This window comes from Dicentrarchus labrax, unplaced genomic scaffold, assembly GCF_905237075.1.
Source record: "Dicentrarchus labrax unplaced genomic scaffold, dlabrax2021, whole genome shotgun sequence".
Classification (NCBI taxonomy): Eukaryota; Metazoa; Chordata; class Actinopteri; family Moronidae; genus Dicentrarchus; species Dicentrarchus labrax.
Genome location: NW_026136709.1, coordinates 5,215,143 through 5,240,505, shown reverse-complemented (window position 1 = coordinate 5,240,505; position 25,363 = coordinate 5,215,143). Strand labels below are relative to the sequence as shown.

Here is a 25,363-nt window from a genome sequence, read left to right as displayed (position 1 = left end):
ACTGGCCATCTCTCAGGTTCCCCCCTCCCCCCTATGTCAGGGAGATTACTGGGACCGAGATGTGGCTGATTCTTTTTATTTACCCGTACATGACTCGGTTTTATGCATAAAAATGCGGTCATACAGTGGTCAGGTTGGGGACTGGGGAGACGTGGAGTCTCTGCTATCGTTCCATCTCAGAGACGACCTATTGTGTAAACAGCAGGAACAACCTGTTGGCTGCAGGCGGCTTGTCCTCTTGTAGTAACAGAGACCATCAGCTCATACGGGTGTCAACAAGTTGTGGGAACAAGTTGTGGGAACAAAATCATATTGGATATCTGTAGGGGAAAGTGTTGATGATGTCAGTTTGCATGCTAGAGCCTCTGATAACAGCGCATGAAGGACAACACCCAAAGTGACTGCTGTATTTGTAGTTGGTATAACCTCACTTGAGCTGTTTATTTCATCGCAATGCAGTATTGACACAACTGAAATAGATTGGGACTTATTGCAACACATATTGTTCAGTATTGGGTCAGTTCAGTCTAAGGTAGTTGAGCAACTTTGTTTTCCATTTAGGGACAAAAATGATCGGGGTGGGAAGGGGGGCTGAACCTTATATTTCAATTTTCAAGAAAAGACAAAAGAAAAATGTTATTAATAATAAATGACTAAGAGGAAAAATATGTAAGATAATGTACCCCAATTTAAACATCGGACACTTTAATATAATGCACATTTTTACAATGTAAATCAATATTACAAGTGAAATTAGCAACTGAACATTTTATGGCAAACAATTTGTTCAAATCACAAAAATACAGCATATGAAAAAGGCAATAATGAGAAAAGGAGAAGTTGTCAGCATACAGACACTTGCAAGCTCCCAAAAGCTTTTATTGATGCAATGCTTTAAATAATAAAACTAAATAAACGGATTGCATCAGAGGATGGATCTGGTTAGTTTTCTTACTGTCTGTTATAATTACACCAGTTGCATCATTCTGAGGAACAGACATGTCAAACAGGTGTCAACCAGACTGCTGAACTTAAAATAAACAGAAAAGGTTAAAGTCACCACTCACTGACGCTAAGGAGGGTGTGTGGTGTCTTGGTTATGACTGAAGAAAACATGCATGTGGATCTTATCATATTAGTAATGTTCCAAAAAGCCACAATAAATGTTCAGGATTAAAAGGTTTTATTTGTCTTAGGCTGGAATACTCTTGAGGCTATGCTAAAAAAGAATTGTAGTAAGGGTCAAAATAAGGGGTTATTGGTTTCAAACCAGCTACAATCAAAAACTGTATATATTCTGTACCTAACTGTTGTCATTACTGTTCAAAATGATCCTTTATTGTATCAGAATACACAAAGTAGCGAAACACAGAGTATAAAACTGCACAAACATTCCCAGACAGGGGTTTTGGAAGCCTGTTGTGAAATCCTGACACCCTCCAGCATCAGAGCTTTCGCCACCTAACTCCAGCCCAATTCCAGGCCCTTTGAGTAAAGTGAGAAGACTTGCTGAAATCCTGAAGAAAAATTATATCATAATTACTCTGGCCGCATTGAGGAGAGAGGCTCGCCTCGGATCCTGTATGCTCGCCTCTCACAATAGGTGGCCACTTTGCCCGTCTGAGAGGGATCCATATCACACGGGCCATTGTGAGCGTCCGCACAAAAGCCGTGGCGAGAGATACTTCATTACTCGAGTGCTCACAGATCAGTTTCTTTTGTCGACTTTTGCCAGCCACAATTTTACACCACTGGAAAAAGAATCCTTCACCACTGACAAGTGAGTTTGGTTGTAACCTCCTGACCTGACGGAATATATATTGAAGCAGTCTTGTCTGTTTACACAGACGTACATATGCCAACACCCTGCGTAAACACACACAGAAAGAGAAAAGCCTATCTGTCTATATGCAGAGCATTTAACGCTGCGCACAGATGTCAACCAGAGTTTAACAGTTTGGGTGAGTGCTTACTAATTTATACGAGCACTCTGTGATTATGTTAGGCTCGTGCTTTCTTTGCCTGTGGATTTGGATGAGGAATAGATTTGGACTGAGGACAAACTCTGAGGATGTTTTGGACTGTTTATCTTTTGGATGGCTTTCTTGGCTCTTTCATGTCAAAACAGCCTCTCTCACCGTCTTTAAATCTCTCTCGGTTTCTTGCTGACATGAGAGTTCGGGTCGAGTTGAGGGAAATGATGAAAGTGGCGGTGAATACAGAGCCCACCTCAAAGATAAAGATAAAACTGAGATATGGCAAAGAAAAAAGGTGTGCACTCACTCATTCACAAATATCAGAAACACTGCTCATATAGATTTCCAGAGCAGAGACAAAGTCATTGTTTTTAAGGTTATGATTAAAGCTACAGCAGGTAACTTTTTTAAAAATCACTTCACAACACATGAGACATAATCTGTGAAAAAAAGGAGTTTCTTCTGACCTCCTATAGTGTTCCTAACAACTATGTTTCTTGGCTGTGATTGGTTGATTCATTCATGCTCGGTGGATTCTCGCAAATGCCATTAGGAACACTAGAACGAGCCGGAGAACTATGATTTTTTAGAAAAGCTACCTACTGCAGCTTTAAAAGCCTAGTCTAAAGGTCTTAGTGGCTGTCTATCTAGTGGTGTAGTTGCAAATTGCAACCCCTTCACCTCACCCTCTCTTTCAAGCTTACAGGAGAATCTACTGTGGCCATAAAACTATCTTGAGCCAGTTTTATGTTATATTAATATTTAATTTGGCACAAAATAATGGAAACGGTCAGATGTTCCTGCAAATGCGTGCAGAGGGTTAATAAGAAGAGAGCAGGTTTTGGGCCTTCATTTGTTGTTTGGCTGCGAACAACAAAGATGATATAAAATGATGATATAATAATGTATAGAAACGGTTTGCATTTTTTAGTATGTAATGTAATGAAATATTTTTAGAATATTGTGCTTATCTTGTTGTACTTAAAGTTGTAGTGCCCCCCCTCCATGTGATTACCAGCAGTGGCCACAAGTAAATTGAATTTGATACTCCTGCCTCACGTTGGTTGCTCCTTATTTGCATAAAGCAGAGGTCTAGGCTACTTTATGATATTTAGGGGCTTCCAGCACCGCGACTCGTCACCTCTGGGAATTCATGTAAAACTTTTCAATTAACTGTTGTCGATCTAAAATGAGAGAGAAAACGATTTTCGGAATAATGAAGTTCCAAACAAGCCACCATGATGGTCTGAAAGCGTCAAATCAGGTGCAGCCAGAAGTGCTTGTGCAGTTGTTGGAGGGTGTAGCCTTTTGTGACCACAAGTCTCCAATGCTGCGAAGCCGGCGCGAGCCCTTCCGTCCAAAAACACCTCTGTTGACATGTACCATCACCTTTAAAAAATTAAAAAACAGGTAATAACAATGAAAAATAGAAGAAAATACATAATACATCAAACAATGCTAATAATAAATGTAATAATTATACTGAAGCTTACCCCTCACAAGACCCACAGTTATTTTAATCATATTGAGTGTACATGAATGCAGTTTGAAAGGTGTATTAGCAAAGGCCCTGCAAACTGTGTTGATAAAAGTTTAAAAACCAAATATAAGACATCTTTCTGTCTTCCTAAAGCTCTTAGAAACTTGAATTACATTCAAACTCAATTGCCTTTACACACCTCAGACCTGCTGTCTATCTCCTCATCCTGCTGAGTGCTGTGCATTCCTGCACAGCTCAGCCTCTCATCCTGCTCCCACATCCTCCTCATGAAATCCACAGAAAAGGGAGAGAGACAGAGCAAAAAGAGTGGATCATATTGACAATTATTTCTGTGCGGCTGGCTCCAGGCAAATTAGATTGAATGGGCTGGAAAACAAGTTACATCAATCCAATTAGGTTATGATCAGTCGCTGCTATTGGGCAGCGGAGGCCACAGCGCGGGCCCCTTTGTGCTGTACACCAGCTAGAGACGCACGGACAGGAGACACAGTCTAAGGCGAGAGACAGGCCTGGTGCTAATGTCTGCTCTAACTCAATAGAGAGGCTGCCTCGCTGCTTTGGCTGGCTGCTCTCACTCTCTCTGATTGACCACTCCATTAAAACTGCACTGACATGACCGCTGTGTGTGTGTGTGTGTGTGTGTGTGTGTGGGAGGGAGGGTTATCCTTTAGAGATCAGACATAACCCAATTCATTTTGCAGCTGGGCCTCACATCAATCTAAATCATTTGAATCCTGCATTAAACGAGCATAAACTGCAGTGACATTTGCAGCAGCTCTGATTCGCTGCATGTGCGTTGCAGCACACTCGGGAATGCACGGTTTGCATGTTTGACATTCTGCGCTGAATTCCCTGCTGTACTCTGGGTAAAGCCCGGGCGCCCTCTGCCCCTCTGTCTCTCCTTCCACCAGTGGGATGTGAATAATGGAGTAATTACAGGAAGCAAGGCCCGACCACTAAACATTTTCCTAACCAGAGGATCTGGGAGAGGGATTCTCCGTTTGGAGAGAGGGAAGAAAAAGGAAAAGAGAGAGCCAGCCCGGGAGAGGAGTCTGCCTCTAATTTTCAGTATCTGGATTAAAGATTAGCTTCTCCTCCAACAGTTTGTATTGTATCAGATTGATGGACTGTGGGTTTGTGTGTATGTAGTTACAGTGTGATTGCATGCATATGGATGTCCCAAAAGCAAAAAAATGGTGGCAGAGAGGGAAGTCTTGTCTTACCAAGGTCACTTTAAAGTCCCGGGCTTTAAGATCCAGCATGCGAGGGTCTCTTACATCAAAGGGAATCATTAGATCTAAACACCACCACAGTGGTGGATGGAACCGCAGGAGGATGCCCTTGTTGAGACCTGATCTGGAGGAAATGTTGATTCATAAAAGAGTAAATGGTGAAGATAAATGAGGTGGGGCACTGGCTGCATTGAACAGTAAGATTATCCACTTCTCATGGCGCTTAATGAGCGGGTATCTGCTGGGCAGTGCACTCAAATTATGTGGAATATTCAATCAACACAGACAGAAACATGCTCGTTGGATTGCCTGGTTTCACGCAAAAGAGATTCTTATGTGCAGATACACATATAAACTTGCTCTAAATGTACATTTACTCAAGTACTGTACGTATCCCTTCGTAGTAGGGTCCGGGTCATTCTTGACTCAACTCAAGCTTCCCTTTAAAATTATACCAATTCTTGATCCAAGCAATATATTTTGCACTCATAAATACCCCATTGGTAACTAATGCATGGGTGAGTAATCCTTAATTAATGTCTGGCAGAAGAAAGAGTGTATTCTTCAGCTAAAAAACAATCATATTATAGTCGGCAGTTTATTGTAAGGTCTAGCTGGCTAAGTTTGATATAATACCTTTGTGGAGGTCATTCTGTGCAGCTGCAGCTGGACAATAATCTTAATTTTGGAAATGTGTAAAAACTGTTTGGAGTCCCTTAAGAAAAAGTTGTCAAATTAAATGAATGTTATTTAGGGTTTTTACTGCTTTTCAATCTCAAAGTAGGTCCAAACTTTCCCAAAAACTAGTACATTTCTGAGATACCTTTCCTTGAGTATTGTTAATGTTATGCTACTTTATAATGTATTATACATAACATGTTTTATATACAGTATCGGGGGTCAGTACTAAAAAAAGATAATGTATTACCCGTTACTAAAAAAGTAATCCCTGTAGAAAGTAATTTGCTACTTTACTTTTGGGTTACTCCGCTGAGATCACGTAACATGAACTGCATTCAACGAGCCAACCACAGTCAAACAAACTCACTTGAGTCGCTCGCTCACTGAACTCTGGCTTTACAGCAGACTAGTCCAGATTATTTTGACGTGTTTATCACTAAAGCAGCAGTTATATCTCATGAGGTGGAGTCCCTAAAAGTGTTTATCAGACAACCTGTTCCTCCTCAGAGTCAGCACTGCCCAGACTTAAGAGCCTCTCCAACATGTTGTATCCTCCTCATCGAAAGCAAAGAAGTCACAGTGATTCTAGAGCAAACTTGCATTAGCCGCCCATTATGCATATAATTAACTTGATTCATTATATATAATGAACTTTTACATTGTGGTATAGTTATCATTAGTTAAAGAAAAAAACACACAAAAAAACATTTTTTGTTAAAGATGCAGCAGTGACATTACACCATAATTTTGCTAGCTAAAATTAGCACATGACAATGTGGCAGCTGCCCATAGTCACTGCTACCACACAGTGTGCTGTTGCAGGGTCAGAGTTATGGGACATCTGAAAGAATTTTATGAAAAGCTTTTTTTCAAGTGGCCACTTTTGCCCTTACTTTACTGCTACTATGACATGTACAACAAAAAATAAAATCATATATTTAATAACAAATCAGAATTTTAATTAAACCTTATGGATATATTAATAATGCAAATATAAAGTAACACAGAAAATAAAGTCATTGCCAGCACAGAATAAACTGAAAATGTATTCCCTCTCTCTTTAGCACACACACAAAGTGGTACTACTAAATGTTCTTGGCCCCCCTGACCACAGCTCTCCCAGGGCCATAAGATGTTAAATTTCTATAATTCAGGGGCCTCTGTCCAGCTCTGCCTCCCCTGAATCTTTCACATACGCACACTGAGTGCTCTCTGACCCTGGCTGTGGTGTCCCGCAGGGCCAGGGGTCAGCCCTGGGTGTCCCTGTCGGTGTGGCTCCGGATGGTTCAGGAAACACAGGACTGCTCCCTCTGCGCTCCCCAACGACCCCTGAGGACCCCGAGGTGGCATTTCCCGTCCGATTAGAGCTAAAAATACAGCGGCTGCTCCGAGAGCCACGGCCCCTGGGTGATCGTGATGGAGGGAGGAAGGAAGCAGCTTTTCCTGCCCTCCTCTCTCCTCGTAAGTCATTTGTCACCCTTCTCTCTCCTCCGTTCTCTCTCATTCTGTCTCTTATTTCCCCCATGATTTTTTTCTATGATGGAAAACTTTTCCGGACAAGCAAAAAATCCATGAACCCGCTTCACCTCTCCCAGGACAGGAACACCCATGACATGTAAAGCTCTTTGAAACGAACTGTGCAACAAATGTCATTTGAACTGACAGTAAACAAGACTATAAAAGCAGGGTGGAGGGAGGTGGGGGCAGCTGCTTTAACCTCTGGATCGGACTTGAGCTAATGTGCTATTAATGCCCAGACACACTCATATAAACACAAACATTAGCAAGTTCATTGCCCGGTCCAAAAGAGAGAAAAAGTTGGCTCGCACCAGCAACAGGCTAATCATCTGCTACGCTGAGTAAATACTGAGTTTGTGGTCCTGAATTAAAAGATTTCCCTCCTCAAACAGGATGGCACAGCAGAGCCGCGTGACACAGCTTACAGGGAGAAAACAAAACCTGCAGTAGGTAAGTAAAACATGATTAAAACGGAAAATTAGGCATAATTGCTTGTGCATAATTTTGGGGAAAGCATTTATTTGGCCTAAATGAGAAAAACATCCTCTTGTACGGGTATAAAAAATGACTCCCATGATTGGATTATTTGTGTATATAAAAATACAGCACTTTTGGGCAGCAATGTTGGCTCTTTAGTTTGAATAAATGTTTGCAAATCTTATTTCCTTGCAGAAATACTTGCATAATGTCAGATACACGGCTGAAATACACTCAGTGTTGAAAGAACGATTTTAAAATAACAGTTTCTTTTATTGAGTCAATTTATCTCACTAGTACACTCACTCAAATCCTCTCATAAAGAAAGACCTCTGCCATGAAATATTAATGGACATCTTAGTAATTCTGTTGACTGTGAGCTTTATTCTGAAGCCATGCACGCAAGAGCTGTTGAAGTATGTGAAATGAGGGATTAGCAGCCTGATTTGATTTGACATGTTTACAATAGAGCAGGTGCATCAAATGATGATTCTGTGATTGATTCAGCAGCCACGCCCATTCCAAAGTAGCAACTTTGATCCACCTTTTCCAAACTGTCAGGAAGTCAGGCTCTTTGAACTGCCCAGCACATGGGAATAATGAAGGCGAGGATGTCACCCAATCAGGAGAGCGCTGTTTGTTATGGTGTAATACTTTAGTAATAGTGACAAACTTTATTTATACATCTTTCACCTTTCAAAACAGAGTTTCAAAGTTTTTAAGTTTAAGTTTACAGGTGAAAATAAGGATTAAATAAACCATGCAGAAAAAATCAAACAAATAGAAACATGCCAGCTCAACATGGCGGACTCCATTAACTCCTATTGCATAACTGTCCTCAAACCATTCCTATTTATTGAGCACTTAATACAGAAGAGGGTTAAATAAAACTGGAGTGTGCAACATGTCTAAAAACCATCTCCAACCTTAAAAAACATCTTGCTCTATTATGGACTAGGCTCTCTGTTCCCTCAGTGGTCAGCACTATCAGACAGCTTGCTATTGCTTGCATATTGGCAGAGCAAATTTGCATGTCAAAGTTTAGCAAACTTCCACTGGACTCAACTTCTCCCTGTGAGCAAATCCAGGTCTTTAGTCTTGAGCTCAGGAAGAGCCAGAAGAGCCCTGCCTGAGGAGCCAGCTCATGAAATACTTAGTAAACACAATCTTAAAATCAACTGTAAAACTGACTGGTAGCCAGTGAAGAAACTGTATACCAGTAGACAACCTAGGCTGGGAGAGCGGAATAGACAATAAGGTGTGCTATTTCACCACCATGGACAGTGCCATGGGTTTATCATTAAATAGCGACCTGCTGATATTTAAGACTTAATTCCAACTTCTGATAGGCTGTTTCAGAACCATGATCAGATAATGGATGAAAAAAACAAGATTACTAAACCAGCGTGCATTCAGTAATCACACAAACAACCCACACATGACAACAAATGAGGCAACAAGTCTGCAAGCAATGTGTGGACTGCCATTACTACAATAACCAGCCGACACTGCAGTCTACAGCACCAGCAGCCACAAACATTATGTAATAAAAAGGCATCACGAATAATGGATATGAAACAGTCAGTCTGAATCCACTATAGCCTGTATGAAACATCCAAACAGTCCAACATGGTTAAACACGACTAACTCTACGTATTCCACCTTCATCTTCATCATCATCACGGCTGCTGTCAGCTACCTGCACAGAGCTAGCTTCTGCTAGCTAACAGTGTCATCTGTTTGGCTAGCAGAGCTAACAGCAGCACTGGTCTGAGTCTGACTTTTTGCTGCAATTAAGACACATATTCAAAATATTTAACTAAACAACAAAATGTATGTTAAGTCAGGCAGATTGGGCCAAAGGTGGGCCCCTAGAGAACTGTGGGCCTGGGGCATTTCTGCCTCCCTCGATCCGCTACAGGGGCCAAGGATAGAGCCTTGGGGAACACCACAAGTCTGGTGGACCAAGAAAGAGAAGGTATCTGCAGCAACTACTGAAAAAGTTCTGTTTGACAAATACAATTCAAACCTGTCTAATGCTGATGCCATAACATTAAACAAATTGTTGGTCCAGTGTATCAAGATAGAAATAAAATGACCTTGATCAAAATCTGACTCAAATCAAGAAGCAAGCAAGCAAGTCCTGCAATATACCAAAGTACTGAGCAAACAGTCACGTTCCCGCTCCTCAGTGTTCCAACGTAAAATCTCACAATGATGCTTTTGGTCCAGGTTTGCGTTATAAATCATAATAATTATGGTTTTGGTTATGCTAAGCTGCTCTCTGACTCATTTTCACACATGTGATATTTCTCTTTTAGGACCTTGTTAATACCTATGAGTCATATTTCCAGTTCTTTGACAAACTGAAAGCTGGCTTTGTCAGAAAACTGAATTTGTAAATACAGTAGGCTCCTCTGTAGATTGATTTGTGACTACAGAGCATATTTGACAGGCCAAGTTCAGGGCAAAACAGGATAAGAGAGTTTTTGTTTTTAAACACAAGTTAAATATAAAGGTGGCTCCTATTATGGCTAAGTATGGAATGCAGAGGAGAGGAGAAAAAATAACTTAATCTCGGCTCCTTGGGATATAAATTAATGTTTACTGCTTGGCTGTCTTTCCATACACGTTCCCTCTGTGTGCCACTTCCTTGTTTGCACTCTTACTTTTTCTCAAAATTTTTTCTCGTGTCGGAGGTCTGTCTCTTGTTCTCACCCTCGCTTGCGTTCACTTTGTTCTCTCTCTCTCTCTTTCTGCTGCTGTCTCAGCTGCAGGCCATATGATATCTTGGTCTCTGTGATAAGTCGATTTTCTAATTTGCTGTGTTTTCAAAGCCATTATTACAGCTTATTTATATTTTGAAGCTGACTGCTGGCTTCGCCATGTTAGAAGACAATTACTAGGAAGCCCATTTTGTGGAGCCCTGTCTGGTTCTGTTAGGAAACAGAATAATAAATCATAGTGGAGGCAGACCAAGTGGATAATAGCTGGAGTCCTACACACACACACACACACACACACACACACACACACACTAGAGTGGCTGGATATTTAAGTGTAGTAAATGGCAAGCAATACTCTTTGGTTTTTGGTGATTTTAGTCATTTAAAGCCCGATCAATACTGTATTTTGGAAAGAGGTACAGATATTTGAGAGTTAAATATAATATATGGCCCCATTTCCTTTTTTTTTAACATATTTTATATAAAGATCCTTGAATGTGGTTTTTAAAGAATTGAGAACATTTAACTGGTTAGTGTTCTCTGCTGAAGAAACCATAGTTTGGCAACAATACTTAGGATAAGAATCTGCAGCTAAATGGCAAGCAAACACAGTCTGTGCATTTTGTACAAAAGACTGGAAATGTCCTAATGTGCAAAAGTAGCAAAGGGACTAATTAATTTTTTTAGCCATGTTAGCAACATGGCTCTAGGGATAGCGATGACAGTTGATCACTGGTCAACAACTATTGGATGGATTACCACCAAATTGTGTACAGACATTCATGGTCCCCAGAAGATGAAACCTACTGACTGGTGGTTGTCTGACTTTATATATAATGTCACCACCACCAGTCTGGTTGAATTTCTGGTTTTAGAGTGAAACGTCTCCACAAATATTGGATGGATTGCATTTCTCCAGTTAGGATGACATATAACAAACAGTCCAAGTTTTTTGTATGTTTGAATTTATAGTGAGTTAAAGCCCAGGCGGGATCACTTCTGGGTGCTGCTGTTTGACGTTTGTTAAAAGTTTCAGTTTCATTTTAGGCTATCAAATTAAAATCATTAACCATATATTTTTTTAATTTTAATATCACATTTAGTATCACTTGTCATTCAGAATCAGAATCAGAATCAGAATCAGAAATACTTCATTGATCCCCGGGGGAGGGATTTGTTAAATTCAATCTAACTAAATATAGTGGGTGTTAAAGTATATCTGTTTGTGGATTTTGGTGTCTATGTCCTAATCACTGAATATGTAAAATGACCAACTGTCCCATCCCATAAACCCCTGCTGTATTCCTCTCGCATATCTGTCCTGCCACATCCCCAAAGCGGCAGCATCCGTCTAGGAACAGAGGCTGGTTTTTTCTCCTTTGGGACAGGCTGGTGCCAGAGAGAGCGCTGTGGGTAAACCTCTCACCCCCCCACCACCCCGGCAAACAAACCACAAACAAACCCGCCGGGGCCCCAGGCACCAACACAACCACCGGCCCCAGCCCCTCAGTCTGCCTCAGTCAGCTGGCTGTCTGTGTGTGTGTGATTGTTTAGGGTGAGTAAAAAAAACAACAACATGTATGTCTGTACAAGGATTTTCATTAAAATGTCAGGATCTAAACACACATGGACCTTTGTGTTGAAAATGTGTCACAGGCTAAAGACGACTAATAGTCAGTTTAACCTGCAGTTCAGTCAGGTCATCAAAGCATTATCTGGTGTCCTATAGGTTGTTCCTGGGACACATTTAGTGGAAGAAGTGATGTAAGGAAAAGACAAAGAACAGAAACATCTACAGCCATGCTACTCTGTGAGGCTTTGAGCTAAATGCAAATGCTACTATGGCAACAAGCTCACAATGACATACAGTGTTTCCACCATCTTAGTTTAGTGTGTTAGCATGTTAACATTTGCAAATTTAGGTATTCAAAGGAACCTTTGAATGTCTGTCATTATATTTTATGCCGTCATCACCCTAAAAGAAATATTGTAACAAAATCCTCAGTTTGAATAAAGTTATTAATCGGATTAAATGAGTCTCTTTTTGTTAGGTAAAGGCGCAGTGAGTAGGACTTGTTGGCTGGTGTTCATGAACACAGGACTAAAAGTTAATTAGCCAGAGAAGGCGAGAGTAGCGGTGGTTGAGAGAGCCAGAGAGTAAATGTACCAGAACAAAGCAGTGAATCAGAGGAATACAATGTTATTTTCAGAATGTCTCACGCTGGTTACGTTCTAAAGCACAAATAAACACAAACACACCTCCGCACAACCCTGCAGCAAGGAGCCTTATTGAGAGATTTTGTGTGAATGCAGTCGAACCTACACTTCATCCTGTCTGCCATGCTGCTGTTGTGTGTAGCTCAGACCCACCCTCATGACATAGTGACAGATGGAGACAGCGATGTAACCTGTAGTCCTGACCTCACACATTAGAATTGATCGATTCATATTAGTTTTGTAGGTATTTGTTCAAATTGAAATGAAACAAACTAATTAAGATTATTCATCTGGGGACCATAAATGTCTGTACAGAATTGTGTGGCAATCCATCCAATAGTTTTTGAGATATTTCAGTCTGGACTGACCAACAGACCAACACTGCAACCTCTAGCTGACTAAAAATAATGTATTTTTGCTGTATCCAAAAACTCCCCAACTTACAGCTAAACTAAAAGCATCTTGCTCAACTCTGTGGTAATATAAAAGCTGAACTACAGAAGGTGTTGAGTTTACACTCTGCTCTGCTGTAGGCCAATGAAATTGGCGGTCCCATTATAAGCTTACACGCCTTTCATGAGTATCTTTATATGTCTGAAGGACTGTGTGGACATGTTGAGCTTTTATGATGGTTTTATTTAAATTATATAAACGGGATAACATGCCCTCTGTTATCAAAATGTATGGGAAAAGTTTGTTTAGTCTGACTGGTTTCTCAGCACTGTTTCAGGGTGGGTCTAGTTAGCGTCTTTATTGTATATTACAGAGCACAAATAAAGTGTAATTATGCATCTCAGTTTAAAGGCCACCAACAGTGCAGCCAACACACACTGGATATGTTTTGCTTACTCAGTTTTGCTTACAGTTCTTAATTTATAGACAAAAAATAATTAAAGTTTCCAACTTTGATATTTCCTGCAATCTATTTCCGTTGCTGACTCAGCGGCCTGCCAGACCTTCAAGGTTTAAGGGAGGATGCTTTTGCAAGGGAGCTATTTCTAAATGTGTTCTTGGTTTGGTTTGTAACACAATGGCATCATACACAGAATGTGTGAACTGAATCGTATCTATGCATGTTACAACTGGCAAAGAGATGCTACAATCTGTGATTACCTCTAACGAGAGGGGAGGATAATTAATATAAATTACTTCTGACAGTTGCTCAACACCATTTTTTTGTCAAATCAGGGCAGAAAAACACTCCTAGGGTGGCACACGTCAGCTATGAGTAGCATGAAATTAAGCAGTACATGTGTACTGCTGAAATAGTTCAGTATGTGCCTGAGGAGAATCTGGGGACGGTACTTCCTGAGGAACAAAGGGTAGCACAGTTTACCCAACCTTTTAATAGGTTTAATACAAAATTAATACTATTGAGTCAATGTGTTCCTGACATTTAAGCAAAGGAATAAACAATTACACAAGTTGTTCTACACACACACACAAACACACACACACACACACACTTGTCTGTCCATATGACACATGTGGGCGCGCAGCCAGAAACAGACATCACACCCACACTCCAGCGCCTGGGGGGTGAGAGGGCGAGGAGGGATTTTGGAAACTAATGTTCACTTGGCCCGTCTAATGAAGCATTTAATACACAACCCTGGGAATGCAGAACAAGCATGATTCATGCAGCAATTAAACTGTGCTCCAACATCTACTGGAAAATAAAAAAAATAATAAAACGCTGCCGCCACCAGCTCACACTGGTCCTCAGAAAGAGTCAACAATGTGTCAAAGAAAAACTGTATGTGCAGAAGGTTTGATGTATAAATCTGTAGGAGCTGGTGTACTGTATATTATGTATATGTATAGCATTTTTTATTAAGAGGTGGAGTGCAGAAAAGGGTCAATAATAATTGCTTTGTGTTTGTTTTAGCCTATGAGATGGGAGTTGCCATGCTGAAGAACAGAGTGCCAAAAGTTTAGAGAACCATATGAAAAGCATTTGAACCAATTCATATATTTTCTGCACTTATCTAATGTTAATATGTCATCCAATAGGAGAGAATGGAAAATCACTTTTGACACCATCCTTGGTTTTTTAATTTAGCTATTTTCTTCTAAAAAACAGTTGGTACAATGCTACTAACAGATAATTTCAGTGTTACAGGAGAGGACACTATGTTACATGACATGGTGTTGAAAAAAAAAAGAACTTAAATTGATAACAATTAAGAATCTACAGCCAAGAACAATTTCCCCTAGGGGATCAATAAAGTATATCTTCTTCTTCTTTTTCTTCTTGCCTGCGCTGTGCTAAATAGCCACAGTAGCATGCATATGATGACAGTGCTAACATGTTGTTGTTGTTGCAGGTTTAATGTTTAGTGCTGGCTTGCTAACATCCATTAATTAGCACTAAACACAAAGTACAGCTGAGGGTGATGGGAGTGCCATTAGTTTTGCAGGTATTTGGCCATAAAACCAAATTATTAGACTAACTAAAACTGATGATGGCACCACAGGAAAAGTCAGGGGGTAAAAGTTATTGCAATTCATCCTCTGGGGACCATGAATGTCTGTACTGAATTTCACAGAATCCGATTAGATCCGATAGATTTTACAATTAAAAACAAAAATGTCAATCTCATGATGGTGCAAGAAAAGTTAGGGGATCACCAAAGACAGTAGGATTCATCATCTGGGGACCATGAATGTAGATAATTTTGATCCAGTCATCCTATTCTATATATCAGTATTGACCAAAACATTCACTTCGGGTTCAGGTTTTATCTCAGTCCCAGGAAGCCCCTTGCTCAAGCTACCTTTGAATCTGAGCCTAGACTCAGAGGATCTCCATTATTCAATTTACTTAAATAGCTTGAGCTATTTTCCAACGCCTTAAAAATCTGGAGGCTTATTTGGCATTCGACATCTGCCCTCTAATAATTATAAATGAGGAGTCAAAGGGGTTGCTGAGCCAAGCCATCCACCCAGCACCCAGTACATTCCCATATACAGTGGAAGAAAGTTTCCACTTCCATTCTGCTCTTCCAAATGATCCTTCATCAGTTTCATTCTGCGGACTCTGATTCGAGTCTGATTAACGGCTACAGTGTGTAATATCTTTTATTGTGTAAACGTCCCCTTGGATTACTTTTCACATTTACCATGTCTACCATGTTCTGCCAAGATGTTCAACCATTTCTCACGTTGAAATTCTTTTCCCATATCTCTCACAGCAATTTAACATTAGATGAGTCATTACCTCTAAAATTGTTGGTTCATTTATAAAATTCTGAAGCTGTAAGGCGTACCTATGGGAAGACAGATCGACTCTCAATCACCACAAACTTCAGTGTGGTGGGAATTTCAAATGTAAATTCAGCAGATCTGTTTTCATAAAGCAGGGACGTATCTATTTCCAGTGAGAAAACCTAAAAGGTCAAATCTAGTCCAACAATAACGAGGGGAGTTTTTCAAGTGTAGCAACAGCAGGACTCTTTTGAGAGAAAACATTATGATTGCATTAGATGAGCTGGCAGTCCAGAGTCAGCACTTCTCTGTGGTTTTTGTTGCTTTGTGACCGAGCCTGTTTACAATCCCAATCCCGGCTTCAACTGCAAGTCAGCGTCGTGATGTAAACATAAAGGCTCTGCAATTCAAACCAGCACAGTGTTTATTCAGCCAACTCACTGTGTATTGTTCCTGGGCAATTACATGACCATCCCGTGTAGGACACAATGGAACCAACACAAACAGAAAGCTGATATCCCTTTGAGTGGTTCGCTGTCCATTCAGCCCGGGGAGAGAGACAGAGGGATGATGTGTTCATGTGTGCAGAACGAGCATTTTGAGCTCAACGTTATATTTCATTCCACAAATGAGCCCTGTTTTCCTCGCCTTCAAGAGGAGTTCTCAGAGGAGAGGAATGCAGGGCTATCTTATCCAGCAGCTATTAGTTGCTGTAGCTTCAGTTTTATGGTGACATGGAGGGACATTGGTGCATATTGGACGCCCTGCTGGATTATTGATAATTGGGAAATATTTACGGTGCTCCTTGTTGGTAATAGGTCAGCTTTATTTACCTAGCGATAAGGCTTTATTGCTTTTATGGCAGGGAACTAAAGCAATTACCAGTTGTCGAGCAAACAACCTGCCGGTCCCTCCCTGTGTGTGTGTGTGTGTGTGTGTGTGTGTGTGTGTGTGTGTGTGTGTGTGTGTGTGTGTGTGTTGTCAGTGGCCACAGGCCTCAGCTCACCAGCCAAATACCATCTGTCATTTCACATGTTTAAGACTGAGTGATTTCACTTAAGAGGTTCATGAAAATTAAACTTTATGGATTTCTTTAATGGAACTGGCTCCATGGTCTGTTTACTTTGTTGGGAGTATTTCTCTTGGTTTTCACCATTTCTGCATTTCCCATGCAAGCACAGGCAGGATGAATTTGAACTTTAAAGTTCATTCTTGAGTTTTAAAATGTCAGTTGTTAAAACAGCCTCACATTCAGTGGCTGTACTGGAGATTTTGATCAAACCAAATCATCTTCATCAGCAGAGAGAGGACAATTTCCATGCCCTGTTGTCAAGATTATTGTAGATGCTCAAATTTATTTATTTCCAATTTCTCATTTATGTTTGCTTAAAAGAAAAAGAAAAAAATCTTGATGTTGGAAACAGCAGTTTGCAAAACAGTCTCACCTCAATAGGCAGTGATAGGGTGGGGCTACATGAACCTATAGCCCCACCTAGAATCACAATATCTCATCACAGCCCCACCAAGAAATTACAGGACAATTGGTGTTGGAGCCTAATATTAAAGGGCCAGTGTGTAGGATTTAGTGGCATCTACCGGTGAAGTTGCAGATTGCAACCATGTAAATACAGCTCAGCCTTTCAAGCGTGTAGGAGAAACTACAGTGGCCGTGGAAGAGGACCCACTCTCTCCATAGATATAAACAGCTCATTCTAAGGCAACCAAAACACGATTCTTATTTTCAGGCGATTATACACTAATGACAACATACCTGGATGACACTGTAATGAAGTGGAGGCAAGCATCAATAGTTTGTACACTGGGGTAAAGCCTTCTGTGACAAATTACAGTTGCACCAGTGCTGGTAACTCCTGGCAGTGGGCAGCCAGGGCCCAATCGTGAAAAGGTACCCCCACCAACTGTAGTCCATGTCCTAAATGGACCTTGAGGTGTCCGCTGACTGATTATTCATGAATCAGTCACTGTTGTATGTATGTGAGCTCATCTTCACCACAACAGTCACAATACAGAGACGCTTAAGTGAAACCAGTTTGCTGCACTTAAGTTGGATAGAAGACAGCTTCTTCTCTAAGTGTGTGTCAGTTATGGTTGTGTCTTTGGGTTTTAACTCAGACAAACCGCTGGGTACGTTGCTCGAGGTGCCTGCCTGCCTGCCTGCCAATCTGCGTTTCATTTAAGGGTTTCTGTATTTGCGAGGAACAGCAGGAGCGGCAGTGTCATTCTCAGCTCAGCTCGCCATGAGTGGAGGGCCACTCTGCTCTAAAGTGCTCCCCTAACCACACTAATGCACCCAATATATTTTTAGACATGGTGGCTTTTTTTTCGGAGAAGCCCCTCTCTGATGTATAATTAAGGCCGGGTTGGACAAATATTTAGATCAGTACCCACATGATACCCAATCGCTGCAAACATCTACTGTCCTAATGCTGGCGAGAGTCTGATAACACCAGGTCAAAGGAAGCTTTCCCTCCACATTGGGCCAATTACTCCAACAATTTTCTCATCAGGCGTCGACACAGTGCAGAAAATGTCTTCCTATTTTCATAGCAGTGTCATCATATAGCCACCATTTCATATAATCACAGATAATGATAACTGCTGTCTTCCGTTGAGCGAGCAAACCCCCCAGTTCCTCATATAAACACAGATGCTGCATTTATAGACCCTTTCTAAGGGCGGCCGTGGCTGAGGCAGGCGGGCTTTAAAACAAAGACGGTGTAAATGTGTGAGCCAGTTATCGGCTCCAGCAGAGCTATGCAAGGCCTCCAGACAGGCCCGCATTGATGTGAAAGTGTTGCCCCCTCCTCGGTGACCCTTGAGCAAAGGGGGGGCCAGAAGGTGCACGCAGAAGGCCCAGGGTGTGATGGTTATCTCAGGGGTAGAGTTACAGCGAGCGGTAAGGGGGCGTTGGAGGGTGGTAGGCACTGGGAGTCACTCCCTTCGCCCTCTTGTCTGTTCACAGAGGGAGCCACTGTTTCTCCAGGGGTCCGTGCTTTCTGCTTGTGCACCCCCTCCCCAATCTCACTTCCCAACTCACCTCCCCACCACACAGCCACAGTCTGCTCCAGGGAAAAGAAGAATCTGCAGCAACTGCTGCCTCCAATCCAGTCACCCAGCGCCGCCTGTCTCGCACAACGACACACACACACACACACACACACACACACACACACACACACACACACACACACACACACACCTACACACCTACACACACACACAGTACAAACAAAGAGACTAAAACATCACCAGTCATTCAGCCTAGAATTTAAACCTAGAATAATTTAATTTACAAGCGCAAATTTACCACTGAGTGTGCCTTGGGTACGACAACTCACTTTTTCTTAAAGGAAACTGATTTTACCCATCAAGGTCTGTTCATATCTGTCTAATGCATATCTGGAAAAGTTGAATAAAGCCTTTTGTGGCTCCAGGGGAAACTGCTCAAAGACGCTGATAAATTGCCTCTCTTGAAGTAATTTATCAGCGTCAGTCAGAGTCAGTTGGCTGCTGAAGACTACAGGTCTGAAAATGAAAACAATCTGATGGTATGGAGTTAGAAGGAAGTGGGCTTACCAGCCCTCTGTAGCGCGCTCCTCACCTCTGCTGGAGGCTAACGGCTTCAGCCTACATGAACTGTTACTACCTGAATCCCTGAGTCAGTGGTCGAGTTGCATTGTGGGTAATGTATGCTCCAGGTTTATACAAGTAAGGCGAATTTTTGATATATCTGCTGCATTGATACTGATGTCTTTTTAAAAACTGTATTAAGAATATAAGGCAGTGAGCAGTTCCCCTCAGCTCAGCATTTTAGCATCTTCCAGTTCCAGTGCTATGTGTTTGACTCCGACCTGTTGTCCTTTGCTGTGTGTCATCCCCCCTTTCTCCCCCCTTCCTGTAACTCTTCAGCTGTCACTATCAATTAAAGGCAATACAAGCCCAATTGCTTCACGTCTGTTAGATGTTTGAATAAGCAGGTGTTTACTAACAACTTAAAGGTGATAATATGTTAATATATTGTTTACAGCTTATTTTCCTCCCCAAAGTGGCAAGAAAATCAGTTAATGCAGGTTTAAGAACGGAGATAAAAAGCCTTTTTTGGGCTTCAGCAGAGTTCAAAACTTCCATTTTAGAGGAAACATCATGCCACAGTAGGAGCATTTACAGTGGAATGAAGCAGAATATCTCACCCTACTGGTAAATTGTTTCACGTAGATTGAAATAATATTAAAAAAGGTTTTAGGGGTGAAGCCCAAATGGTTTGTTAGAACATTTTTGCAGCTCAGGCTGATAGACAGAGCATGCCGGGGCCTGTCCGGATGGCCAGTAGTCAGAGGCTTCTTCCTCATCCTGAGAGCAACTTTTTATCTCCTCTCCCATCACAGCTCTCCTCAGAGGAAACTGCTGTCTGCTGGAAGAAGGGGGACAGTGAAGGGCAAAGAGCAAGTAGGTGTGTAGTATGTGTGTAAGGGCACATGGACAGGAAATCCTAAAGTTAATTATTGAAATCTACCCTCTTCCTCTGTTCTCATCAGTCTAGTGATTTAACTTTTGGGTGTTGGCCTTCACACTTTTCAGTTGTAGCTTTGTTGCAACTACTAAAATTGCATTTCAACCACACATAACCTGCATTAACTTATTGCTTTCAGTCAAAGGTGGGTACAGAGAGGTATAAATATTGCTAATAAGTTGGGAACACTGGGGAGTGTCAGCAGTCACACCCCATATTCAAGACCGAATGTCTTCTGGCAGCATTGCATCATGGTATACTGAAGCTTTTTTAAAAAGTGCAATCATTGCCTCTTGTACTTTGTGTTGTCCTTGTACAGCTGTTGAACATCAGAGAGAAACAATGAGGCCTAAAGATGCCCATACTTTGATGCATTGTGGGGTATTGTGACAGATACTTGGCAGGTTATCATAAGATTCGGTGTGGATATTCATGCTCCCCAGAAGATAATTCACTGCACTGATATAATGTTTTTGGTTACCTTTCAATTTTAGTGGAGCGTTGTGAAATGTGAGATGAGTATGAGATTGAGCGGAGCGGCTTTGAACAGGAAGAGGAGGGAAACAAATAGCTTTGGGATAGAGGAAATTCTTACCATCCCACTGAGCTACTGCCACATGTTTACTTGTATATTTTGTCCTTAAAAAGCATACAAAGTGGTGTGTTTCTCCACTTAAAATCTCCTCTAACCTGCCTCTGACTGAATAATTTCCTTTCTATTGTCACAATGTTATTCTAATTGACCAGATTCTCTATGCTGTTTCTGTGTTTGACTTCCTGCCAGTGCAATCCGCTCTGTGCAGCTTGACATGAGTGGGTCGCATCACAGTGCTTCTGGTGGAATTCAGAACATTGCCTAGAATGGGTGCGATCAGCTCCGGCGAGCAATGAATAAAAGAGTTGAGGTGGAAGACACCTTTCAGTGCCCAGATATGTGTAAAAACCAGGAGAAATGTACCTCCCAACCCTCACCACACAAGGACATTTCAGTGCTGAAAAGCTTATTAGTTACAACAACAATTTTACTACTAAGTACTGTTGTACAAGAGTCTTCCTGTACACAGTACACTGATCTGGCTTTTTCTGTTGTTCCATTGCCCAGTTTTAGTTTTTCTTTTTCCATTTTAGTTACGCTGGGAATATCAAGATTAGACATCCCGCTGTCCATGTTTGGCCCTGAATAAAATGAACCGAGGAATGCACTGTGTATCACCATTTTCTAGAGACACACACACACACACACATACACACACACACACACACACACACACACACACACACACACACACAGGCTGGTGCTGTGACCCATAAGTCAGAACTCGTGACCAGAAGTCAGTGATCTAATGAAGCCTGCTCTGCTTGACTGGTCTGGAAGTGACTGGAGGTGGCATAAAGGCCATCATCCCATTGACCCACATTCCACTTTATATAACCACATTTACTCTGATGACATTTACAGCAGCCTGTTCACATCAACACGCAATCCACTCCAGCTCCTGAATGTTCCTGCTTCCACTTGCCTCACAGTTGAGGTAAAAAACCATTCATCACTCCAGCTGATGGCGCTCATTAAGAGATAATACACTGGAGAAAATGACGTTGGACTCGTGCCAGATCCCTGTCTTATTAAGATGGAAATATGGGGAGAAAATATTCATCATATCCAGACTGTGACTCAGGAAGCAGACTTAGACGACTAGCTTGTTACTGTAGCCAGAATATGTCCTGGCAGCGACACAGGGAGTGTATAAATCTAATCTGTCTCAATGTGGTGCATGGAGCCAATGGTTAACCAGCCCGTTGTTCGGCGATAGCCCTCAGATAGACCCCAGACTTGCAGGAAGCTGATTAGATACACTAAGAGTAAATACAGAACCAGGCCAGTGCTCTCTGGCACCGAGCTGTAATTACACTCTCAATTATCATATTAAAAACACAAGGAAGGAATGTGCCTCCCATGTCTATTTTCAGCTATCTCAACATGCTGCTATCTGCTGGATACTAAAAGAGCTGACGCTATATGACCGTTGTATTGATGTCACGTCCGCGTCCGAGGCTGAGGATTCATAAAATTACACTCACAGTTGTGCAAATAGTCATCTGATACACTGATAGTAATGGTTTTATAATAACAGTACATGTGTGGTTTGGTTATCAAATAAGGTGGATGTTTATACTTGATTATGTAGCATTTTTATAGCAAGGAGGGAACGAGAGAGCTGTGGTGGTTTTATAGGACGTTACAAAAGAGGGCGTGGTAGTCCGTGTGGGGATACTGTTTCTGCATTGGAAAGGGGCTACAATCTTCAGAAGGTTTAATATGTGTTTTTGTAATATGGTATGACCAGTGTATGGAGCACTAATGGGCCTTTTACTGATATCATGTATCAGCCAATTAGGGCCATGTTTCCAAAAAGCATCTAAAAGGTACTGTGTCGCCTTCAGTGGTCCACCATGTTGAACTGCCATGTTTCTCTGGTACTGAGCATTTCAAATCCACTGTAGTTTCTCATTCATGCTTGCAAGGGGAGGGTGAAGCAAGGGCTAAGATGATCTTAGTCTTAAGGTGTTTTTGGGGCAAGCTTAATATAATGGATATTATGCAATGGTTTCATTACTTCATTACTTTACAGTATAAAATCAGTCTCTCCAGGATCTCATGGATCCTGTATTTTGTGATTATTTTCCCCACAACACTGACTTTGCAGTAAATGTGTGGCCAATGTTGCATTTTACAACAAATTACAGTAATATTAATGTGTGCAAAACAACAAACTTACCATATGCAATTATAATATATCTTTGACCACACCCAGCCTCCTTGATGTCACACACATGTCGTACACTTTTACATGACTGCAGCAAGATGAGAAGTCAAACCACTGGAGGTCAGCGAAAACAAGATTTTCAGGGGGTCATTCACGTTTTACAAAAATATTTCTATCTAAGGCATTTTCTGTTTTTCTGCATTTCTCATTAGCATAAACAGTTAGCCGGAAAGTTGAACGTGTTTCTGTAACTACGGTCTACAGAATAAGGCAGCTTTGTGCTACCATGCTGTGTAGCACTGCCAACAACCCTTTGTGAACCAAATGGTTAATTTTAGAAATGCCTTAATTTTGGTGACATTAAACCAATTCCCTTCCAATCAATTTACAAGACAGTTTGTTTGTAGAGACCCAGATGTGATGTTGGTTTGACTTTGGCATGTAAAAGTGGCTCTGAACTGAATTACTTAGATGTGGAAAACAGCAGGTAAAAACTGTGAAGCATACCTCCAGTTTGCAAGATTTTTTTCAGAAAAAAAATCAAAAGTCCTTTTTGAGGAACATCAAACTGGTAATGTGGGAATCCCTGAGCTTTCTCGATTCAGTGCATCATTTAAATTAATAATGAATGATGTAGAGTTAGCTGTTCCAGAAGCATCACCAGCCTAACAAGAACCAGTTGAACACCTAATTTTTAGTGTCTGCACTTATGTCCTTTGGGAGCTGACCCGTCCCTGCAGTCAGTCTTGTTAGGAACCCCACCTTCACCCCTCTGGCAGTCTTTCTAAGAGCTCTCCCCTCTTCCCATTCCCGGGGGCCCCTGGTCCCCATGGTTTGACCTGGCCTGCCACTTTTCTGCCTCATCTCCGTTCCTATCACTCTCCTCCCTGACCTCTCTGTCAGCCGGACCACAGGTCAGCAGTAACTGGGATAATAGCCTTGGACCCTGCAGGGAGTGAAGAGAAGGGAAGAGTAGAGACGAGAAAAGAAGACAAGAGATCATCTGGAGCATGTTTGCATTTGAGCACAAGAGACAAGAAAGAGACTGAGCTTCTTCTTCTGCCTCTGGTGTGTGTTAGTACTTACTGTGTGGTTTACTTGGTGGCAGCAGAACTTCTTTGAATGTGTTCCCCAGATGTCCCTAAGTGAGTCGAGCGGAGGGAAGCTAGGGAGTGCAAACAGGAAGTGGAAAGCATCACACGGGGCTGGGGAGACATCCTCCCATTCCTCAAACGGGGCTCAGCTAATTGGCCTGGCGGGTTGAAGGCTTTTAACACATGGAGAGGCTGGAGACCTCCCGATAACACCGACTCAGCAGACACTGTAGCGTCATTACTGACAGGGAGATATGACAGCCAGCCGCAGTGCCACTCAAACACTTTCACAGTCGCAGTGCAAACACAAATCATAGCTGTCTAACAGCGAGGCAATGTCAATTATTTTCATGTTTGTTTTAACTGGCTCCGACTCCCCCCAGACAATTTCCATGTCGGCCCGGGGAGCTATTCTCTTTTCCCTCTCGGTATTTTGTGAGCCATCCAGGGCTCCTAAATTAGACGCTTCAGACTGGTTTTACTGCGGCCTATCATCTCCTCTTGGCATTGTTGCAGACGTCAGGCCTTGTAGCCCCTGTTCTGCCGGGATGAGGCGATGCTTTTGGAGGATTCTCTCTCTCTCTCTCTCTCGCTTCAATTTCATCATTCTTTTGGTCGAGGAGCCACAGCAGCTGTTTCAGTAGGCAATGAGTTCTGTGCCCGAAATGGACTTCCAGGATATGGTCTTCCCACCAAGTGATCTTTTTTCTTCATATGTCATATTCATACAAACCCTTCTTTTGGTATTGTTCCCACTTATAATACCCCATCTGTCATGTCTGGGGCTAAAGTGCTACTTTGGAAGTGGCAGTGAATGATGAGGTGGAGAACAGGACGGAAAGGATGGAACTTCCATGCAACTGGCTTAGCACTGTGATTATAACTTGTCATAAACAACAACAATAGCAAAACAACAGTTTAGGCATATGAATAAATCTCACTGCCAGGCTTGCATGGTTGAGGCCAGAGTTAGGCCACAGTGGGTTCCGGTATGCACGGTGTGAGGCACAAAGTTAGAGACTGAAGGGCAGAGATAAAAAGCAGAGTGGTGGATGGGGGTGAGAGGCAAAGGAGTAGAAATAGAGAGGCGAAAGAAGGCGGAGACGATAGATCTGGAAGAGATAGAGGATCAGAAGGAGTGTGGAGTGCAAGAGGAGGTGGAGGGAAGACGAGGGAAGCAGGATGCAGGGCTGCTACTGTCAGCCTGTAGAAGCTCAGTAACACCTCCATGCAACAAGCCTTTATCTCCAGACCCCATAAAACCTGATAGCTGCTACCTTCAGACGTATGCATCACTGCACGCATCAAACTCACAAACATGCACAGGCGTTATTATGAACATGTACAAACCTTGCATACTTCAGCTGCATTTGTGTATGTGGCATGGAATTAGAAAAGAGGCCCTGTTTACCCTTGTGCTCACATTTAGCTACAT

The 25,363-nt window shown here is 41.9% G+C and overlaps 1 long non-coding RNA gene across 1 annotated transcript in view; it reads left to right on the top strand.

Annotated features, from left to right (window-relative positions):
* The first annotated feature begins 7,304 nt into the window (after positions 1 to 7,304).
* Positions 7,305 to 25,363, top strand: part of LOC127369386 (uncharacterized) — a 39,719-nt gene continuing 21,660 nt past the window's right edge. The window contains exon 1 of the long non-coding RNA XR_007886067.1: positions 7,305 to 7,358. This is a non-coding gene — a long non-coding RNA (uncharacterized LOC127369386). The remainder of the gene's footprint in view (positions 7,359 to 25,363) is intronic.